The 8,568-nt window shown below is 36.3% G+C and overlaps 1 long non-coding RNA gene across 1 annotated transcript in view; it reads left to right on the forward strand.

Annotated features, from left to right (window-relative positions):
• The window catches only part of LOC141514230 (uncharacterized), an 86,497-nt gene extending 78,417 nt beyond the window's left edge, over positions 1-8,080 (forward strand). Inside the window, exon 3 of the long non-coding RNA XR_012475974.1 lies at positions 7,599-8,080. This is a non-coding gene — a long non-coding RNA (uncharacterized LOC141514230). The remainder of the gene's footprint in view (positions 1-7,598) is intronic.
• Positions 8,081-8,568: the final 488 nt, after the last annotated feature.

The following is an 8,568-nucleotide window of genomic DNA, read 5'->3' on the forward strand; positions in this document are numbered from 1 at the left end:
TCTTTGAAAAATCCAAGGTATTTTCTAGATTATGTCTGGCCCTTCCCTCCTCTATCAAAAATTCAAGGATGTGTGTTCACTTTCCTCAGTTTTTCCTATCTTTTTCCCATTTTGGCAGTCAGTTAATCTCTTTAGATGAAAATCAGATACAGAAAAGAAACTCCCTTCTTTTATTTCTCCTTTTGAGGATAAAATTATCATTATGGCAAGTCAAGATAATGAGTTCATTTTTTAAACATGGTTGAGTTTAAGATGCCTATGGGCATCCAATTTGAGATACATAAAAAGTAGTTGAAAATACAAGACTAGAGGTCAAGAGAAATGTTAGAACTGGATAACTATATCTGAGAGTCATCTACATGAAGATGATAACTGAAATTTTGGAAGCTGATGAGATCACTAAGCACAATTGTGAAGAGGGTCCAGGGCAGAACCTGAGAGACACCCATAGTTAGTGGACATGACCTGGATGAAGATCCACAAAAAAAAGATTGAAGAGTGGTCAAATAGGTAGGAGAAGAACCAAGTGGGAACAACATGACAAAAACCTAGAGAGAGGAAAGTATCAAAAAGAAGAGAATGAGCAACAGCTTCAAAGGCTGAAGAGAAGTCAACAAGGATAAGGGCTGAGAAAAAGTCATTAGATGTGTCAATTAAGAGATAATTGGTAGCTTATGGGAAATTGTTTCAGTTGTATAAGGAGATTTGAAGTCAGAATGAAAAGTGAAAGGAAAGGAAATGGAGGCAACAATTATAGATGTCATTGTCAAAAATAGCCACAAAATGGAGGAGGGCTATAGGATGGAAAAGATCAAGTGAGGGTTTTTTGAGAATGGGGTCGTTTTTTGTAGGCAGCTGGGAAGAAGCCAATGAGGCAAAGATTGAAGATAAGTAAGAAGGAAAGAATAACAGAGGCAACCGTTTGCTGGAAGAGGTAGGATGAAAAGGGGACATTTGTGAATATAGAGGGTTTACATGGGGAAGAAGGATCACCTCTTGATGTGAGACAAGGGTACATGGGAAGATAGTAACAGAAGACATCTAAGTGATGTAAGATGAGGAGAAGAGAGTTCCTGGTGATTATTATCTCAATTTTTTAGTAACATGAGGAAAATTTCTCAGTCAATAGATGGAAGGAAGAGAGTCAGGGGTGGTCTCATGAAGAATGCAAAGGTTTGAAAAATCTATTGAGGTGAGCAGGATAGTGAATCAATTAGGGTGGTGTAAAAGAAGTGCCTTGTTGCAATGAAGGCTCAGTTGAGATTTTATAACTTATTATCCTATATTCAATTAACTTCATTAGTTCTTTATCACTTCTAGAGTCAGATACAAAATCCTCTGTTTGGCATTCAAAGTCCTTTATAAATGACTCCACACATACATATCTTTCCAGTCTTAAAGCTTCCATTCTTTCATGTATTCCACAATCCAACAACACAGTCCTCTTTGTTATTCCACAACAAGTAATCCAGGATCTCACAATCAGGGTTTTTTTTCCCTCATATTGTACCCCATGCCTGGGACGCTCTACCTCCTGGCTTTTTTCAAGTCCCAGCTAAAGTCTCACCTTCTATGGGAAACCTGTCCTAATCCTTCTGAATTCTAGTGCCTTACCTCTATTAATAATTTCATTTTTACCATGTATATAACTTGTTTGCAAATATTTGTTTGCTTGTTGTCTCCCCTATTAGATAGAGATCTCCTTAAAAGTTGATCTTTCTTTGTATCCTCAGCATTTATCATAGTGCCTGGAACCTAATAGATATTTTATAAATATGTATGAACTAACTGTTTTAACATAAATTTGTAATGGACCCAGTCAGAAGTTTCGTGATTTTTTTTCTATCTTTGTTCAACAGCAACAAGTAAGATCATAGGCAGCAGATGATAGAGTTATCCAAGATTACAATTTGACAGGGCAAGAACTTTGATAAGCTAATGGGAAAAGGGATTCAAGAGAAGAAGACAGTGTAGAATTGAACTGGTTCACCAAAGGGTTAAAATGGGAAGGACAATGGGAGTAGTCATTGCCAGGGTAAGAATTAAGGACTTGAAGGATTGGAGATCATGGTGTAGACAAAAATAAGAGTTAAGGGATACAAGGTAGAGGGATCAAATAATGGAAATTTAAGATTCATGAACATGGATTTGGAATACTTATGGGTGATAGTATAATTGAAGTCAACAATTTCTGTGTGTAGTTAAAGTGGGGTAGAGAAGGTTAGGGGAAATGAGTAAATTGAGTAACTGGGAGGTTAGGATATTTACAGAAGTATCCATATATGTGTTGAAGGTCTACTGATTCAAATACTTTTTTTGTAATGGGCAGATCCAAGTGGGATCTTATATTCTCTGAACCTATTTATTAACTGAATGACAATGAAGAAGCAGTCTGTGGCAGAAAATCATTTGTTAAAGCCTCATTTCTCATATTATCATCAAGAACACATCTGAACCACATGTAAATCATCCCCATAAAAATTGCTAAAGATGATAAAAGACACATGGATCAATAATAATATTATTTTAGCTTTTTGATGTATGAATATAGTCTGTCAGGGTTTTTTTAAATTTGGAGGGGGGGGGATATCTTCCCTTCCTTGAGATAACTTATCAAAGTCAATATTGTATCACCTCTAGGATACAGGTCCTTGGGGCTGATACAGCTGCTCTTTCTGATGTTTGTCACAAATATCATTTCTATATCAAAGACTATTCAAAGATAGTAATTCTTCTAATAATGATGAGAAAATATGATAGAATCATTAACAAATTTGTTTTTTTCATCTATTTGTGCCCTCCTACCAGAAACTTATGATTGCTCTTGAAAAACTGTGGTTCAATTGGTTCTTATGCCAAACTTTGTATATGTTTTCTTTCATTTCTACTGCTTCTTGGTATTTCAGGAAGTAGCAACTGTTCATAATTTTTGATGATCTTCCACCTCAGTTGTTCTATTGGTTACTGTATCTCTCCAAATGTCAAGGAAATTATAATGTTATACTCCTAGTGTAAAGGGGAACTAGTCCAACCCCTCATTTTATAGCCAGATAAACTGAGGTTTAGGGAAATAAATAATGCATCAGTGCTCACTGTTTCTGGACTCCTAGCCTTTATGTTTGATTAATTTCAAATATATCCTAGAATTTTGAAAAAATTTCCTATATAGCAAACTTCTTGAAAATGGTGTCTCTATTGTTCTTCATGTTCTTGCAAAGGTGAATTAATGAAAGAAAAAACATTTATTACATGCTTATTATGTACAAAGTACTATCATAGGTGCTGGAGAGATAAGGAGAAAATAAAGACAGTCTCGAGACAATAAGCAATTGTTAGTCACCTAAAATGTGCTATATGTGCTGTCGTTGTTTGTCCTTTCTCAAAGTGGATCGTGACATCAAGGTGGTGATGCCATGACAAGCAAGTGAATTGAATTTAAGGAGAGCTGTGCAAAGTCATCAACCTTACTTTCTCCTATGGAGTCATCTGGGTCCTGTGGCCAGATATGGATCAGGATGATTGAAAATGGTCCTGGATGCAGTGAGAGACCTTGGTCTTTTTAAACTAAAGTCTTTAGCAGGTCTCAGTCTGACTGAAACAATACCCATTCAATGATTAAGGCTAAACAAGAAAGAAATGAAGCAAAAAAAGCATCGTTTATCCAAAAGAAAAAAACCTCAATCTGAGAGGAGAATTAATGTCATCTCCACTAACAAAATCATATCTACTTCTGATGTCAGTCAAAAACATTTATTAAGCACATTCTTTGTGCTAAATAGTTTGTTTAGCACTGAGGATCCAAAGAAAAACAGAACATCCCTACTTGCAAGGAACACACAGTCTAATGAAATGTTGAACCATTTGATAATGTCAAGAAATTGAGTTGTGAAAACCTTGTTTTCTTGGTCCTTAGAAGCAGTTACCAGTCAATGTCTCCCTAGAGGTTTCTTCCCAAGTTGCAGCTACTGAAGCAAAGCTGCAAATAGGACCAGGGTGCTGGGAGGGGGCTGTTCCAAGGATTTTTGTGAATACCTGCTGAAACAGAAAGGTTATGGACTGTCCATCAATGGGCTCTCACGACCAAACTCAGCAAGTTTTGGTCAAAACAACTTCAGATCTTGAGTATAATCTTTACATTCTCTAGATGGCTTTAGGTAAACACACAAGGATGGATCAAATCCCCAGGTGTGGACCTCAAAACATATTTAAAAGGAATATTCCCCAGCACTCACTGCCCCAGAACATGCTTTGATCAACATGCTTTGATTCAATGTGTTCAGGAAATTCCTTTTCTGTAGAGCACAATACCTAATAGGGAAGATCTCACTTTAACCCTTCGCCAGCTCATCAGTGGTAATTGGCATTGGTAATAGTGGCAAGAAAGATGTGTACTTTCCCCATAGGGATTGCACTCCCCAATGAAGTGAGAACTACTCAAGTATGCAGTATCTTGACTGGAAGTTGGGCTCAGTAGTTGAAGGGTACTGCTATTCCCAAGAATCTTAGGTTCAGGGTTGGGTTGTCTCCATCAGAGTCTTAGAGTATATCGTAGTCACAGTGCTTGGAACGATTTGGGTTCCTCTAGTACTTAACACCTCCTGTCTCTTCCTCTCGTTGCCTTACTACTTCAGTCTTGCTTAAACCATAGGTGGTAGATGGTCAGAAAGTGACAGGGATGGCTGACCCCTCATTCATATAAGTGGTTTTTCCAGATGATGACTATGAAGATGAAACTAGAAACAAAGTCAGCAATCTGGAAAAAGGGGTGAGGTGTTCCACACCCAGGGCTCTTTGGTTTACCTGCCAGACCATGAAACTTGAATGACAATTATTTAGCAATAATATCCATTTATCTAGTGCTGGTGACTTGAAATCTTGTGATCTTAGATTTCAATTCTTGGTTAGCCAATGTTGCTCTATTCATCCTATCTCAAAGGCACAGAAATAGATTTCATTAGCAGAGAATGAACAAAGTGTGAGTTGAGTAGATCTGCCTTCTCTGTCATCTATTGTTATCATCCCTTCTACCAGGACCCTGTGTTTTTTTATTTTTATTTATTTGTTTGTTTGTTTGTTTAATTTTCATCCATTTGTACATGCATATTTCCAAGGTACAAAATTTCCCTCTATCCTCCCTTCCCAAATCCCTCCACTCAGCATAATCCATAACCAGTCAAACACAGTTGTCCCAGCTCTCTGGATTGTTGCTTCCATCAAAGTTATTCATCTCATAATGTTGAAGAATACATTGTTTTTTTGGCTCTGTTCCTTTCACTCAGTGTCAGATCCCATAAGTCTTTCCATGCTTCTCTAGAGTCCAATTTATTGGCATACAGTTTGGCAAAGTATCTCCAAAATAAATTTATTTCCTCCTAATTGGTGGTTAGTTCACCCTTTTCATTCTTGATACTGATTCTTCATTGCTGAGACTGATAGGTCCTGTGTTGGTCTGATTGTGTTCCCTTTGTATTTGAATTCTTTTCTTTTTTATATTCGCAATATTCTCTCCTTTCTTTGAGGGTTCTGGAATTTGACTATTATAGTCCTTGGAGTTTTTATCCTGAGGTCTCTTTCTGGAGAGGTTCTGTGGATTCTTTCAATGATTATATTGTTATCTTGTTCTAGTAGATTTGGGGAATTTTCTCTTATAATTTTCTGTATGATGTCTTCCAGTTCTTTTGTTGGTCCAGTCTTTCTGGTACTCCAATGATTCATAGATTGTCTCTCCTGGATCTCTTTTCCAGTTCATTCATTTTCCCTAGAGGAAACTTTTCATTTTCTTCAATTTTTTTAGCCTTTTTATTTTGTTTGATGGAATCTTGTAGCCTTATAGAGTCATTGGTTTCTAGTTACTCAATTCTAATTTTTAGGATTTTATTTTCTTCAATTAGCTTTATTGTTTCCTTTTCCAGTTGGTTATTTTTACTTTTAACAGAGTTGATTTCTTTGGTCAGCTTTTCACAATTTTCCTTCATGACTTTCATTTCTTTTTTCCATTTTTCTTCTCCCTCTCTTCTTTAGTTTTTAATTTTTTTTAATCTTTTCAATGAGCTTTACAATTTATAGACTTTTTTGAGACTTCCACTGTGATTTTTTACTGCTTTCTTCTTCAGACATGGCATTGCTGTCATCTTTATCTGTAAAGTAGTTTTCTGTAGCAAGTATTCTTTTAGCTTTTTTGTTCATCTTTGCTGTTTTAGTTCTGTCTGCTCCTAAGTTGAATGGAATATAGATCCAAACTTTTATTTTGATGGGGCTGGGGTCTGATCCCTGATTTGTTGTTGGCCAAGATGTTGTCTATGCAGTCCAGGCCTTGCCTTTGCAGAGGTTTTTTCCCTTCCTTTATGTCCAGGTTCTGACTTAATAAAGGATTGTTTCCAACCCAGTCCTGTTTTCTACCCAAGTGTTTTCAGGGTTCAGAATTTGTTTAGGTTTGGGATTCTCTCTGATGGCTTGCTATCTGGCTTCTGGGACCTCTGTTATTATTAAGCTGTCAAAACCTGGAATGCAACGTGACTAAAAACCTCCTGATGGCTTTCCCTCCTCTCCTGCTGCCTAGACTTTACTTCCTCTTTTCCTCCAAAGAGACAGACCTTCAGATAATATCCTCTATGATTTATGCAACTGAAAACTTCTTTGAATCTCCTCTTTCTCTAGGTGGGATCTGTAGTGTGAATGCCAGAGTAGAGGTTTCATTTATCTTTGGTAGGGCAAGGATCCAGGGGCATGTTAGCTTCATGCCACTATCTTGGTTCTGCCCTGGAAGAATCCAGAACTGTGTGTTGATCACTCCTCTAAATCTCATCATTTTTCTAATAAAACAAAGAAAAGAATTTTCTTTTCCTTAGTAACACACAAATATGAATTTGTTTTGAACTTGAACTACCCTTTCACCTGTCCTTGTTTCCTGTATATGTTCTGTATGTTGTCTTTTTTAATCAAAGCTGGTATTTGATGAATTGTTGGGATATCCTCAAAAGTCTCTTTAGAAAACTCTACTTTTTATTCCTCATTAGAATTGTTTCATTCCACATAGAGTAGATAACTGAGACTTAAATGGTTATTACTTATGATAATAATAGTATTTATATACTATTTCTCTTAAATATTATTTCATTTTATCCTCATAATGACCCTGAGAGATAGGTACTATTATAACCTATTTTACAAAAAAAAGGAAATTGAGATAGTAGAGTGATTTACCCAGGATAATACAATTAATAAGTGTCTGAGGTCACATTTAAACTCTGGCCTTCCTGATTCTAAGTCTAGTGCTCTATCCCCTGCACCATCTAGTTGCCTAATACATATATCTCTATATCCCTCTTATGAGTTTGGATATCAGGAGTAGTTTGTATATTATCAACAATACTAATGGCTAACAAAAGTTGGGGGTTGGGTTTCTGTTCCTTGAGTTTCCCAACTAGCCTAAATCAACTTTACTTCATTGAATTGTAAACTGCTTTAGATGGAGGTATGTGTCATATTTGTCTTTGTAGCCCCAGCAAGAAGCATAGTATCTTTAGGTACTAAATAAGTAATTGCTGATTTGATATTAGGGAGAAATATAATTGATAATTTCTCTCCTCATTTTAAAGGTCTTCTTTGGGGAAGTAATACAAGCAGCTCTTGAACTGGATGATTAAACTCTCTGACAAGGATGTGAGCATCATGATAAAACTTACATCTGTCTATTTAAAGCCAATATGCCCTCTCCCCACTCAGAAGACAAGCAATTTCTCTGTGTCTGCTCTCTATTTTCTTAATAATGCATTAGAACTAGAAGCAAGGAGGAGGGAGATAAAAAAAAAAAAACCAAAATGTTAATCATCATCTAATCCCTGAGCAAAGCAAAAGTAGCTATGATTGGTACCTGATGAATTGCAACAATGTTGAATGAGATCAATGTCAAACTCAGGAGAGATCAAAGACAGAAGATGAAATAATATTCAACTGGGAAGAGCCGTTGCTTGCTTGGCATACCTGGGACAACTCAGGACCTTCCCTGGAGAGATCACCCCAGGACCCCAAATGAAATAGTAAATCAATGGCAATGAAAATCAACAGACTTCCCCCAAAGTAATGATAATAATAGTACTGTAATTTCTATAAACCTCATTGGGGTTTACAAGGCACTTTACATATATTTTGATTTCTCCAGTAAGAACCATTCTAAGAACCCTGTGAGACAGATAGATATCATTCTAAACAGGCAAGAACTACACATCCCAGCAAGGAATTTGATCACCAGTGTGATCAGGTGAAGGTCACTGCCTTCTAAAGCTCCCCCACTAAGCATTGTGCATTCAGATTATTGAGCATTCTTTTTTTCAAATACATATGCTCCAAAGAATCAAACATGAGTCACAACATCATGGCATTTTTAAATAATATTTTCCCCAACTTCATGTAAAGACAATTTTTAACATTCAATTGTTTTAAAATTTTGATTTCCAAATTTTCTCCCTCCCTTCTCTTTTCTCTCTAAGATGGTAAACCTTTTGATATAGTGTATATATATATATATATATGTGTGTGTGTGTGTGTGTGTGTGTGTGTATATGTATA

The sequence above is a fragment of the Macrotis lagotis genome, chromosome 1 (genome assembly GCF_037893015.1).
Source record: "Macrotis lagotis isolate mMagLag1 chromosome 1, bilby.v1.9.chrom.fasta, whole genome shotgun sequence".
NCBI classification, from domain to species: domain Eukaryota; kingdom Metazoa; phylum Chordata; class Mammalia; order Peramelemorphia; family Peramelidae; genus Macrotis; species Macrotis lagotis.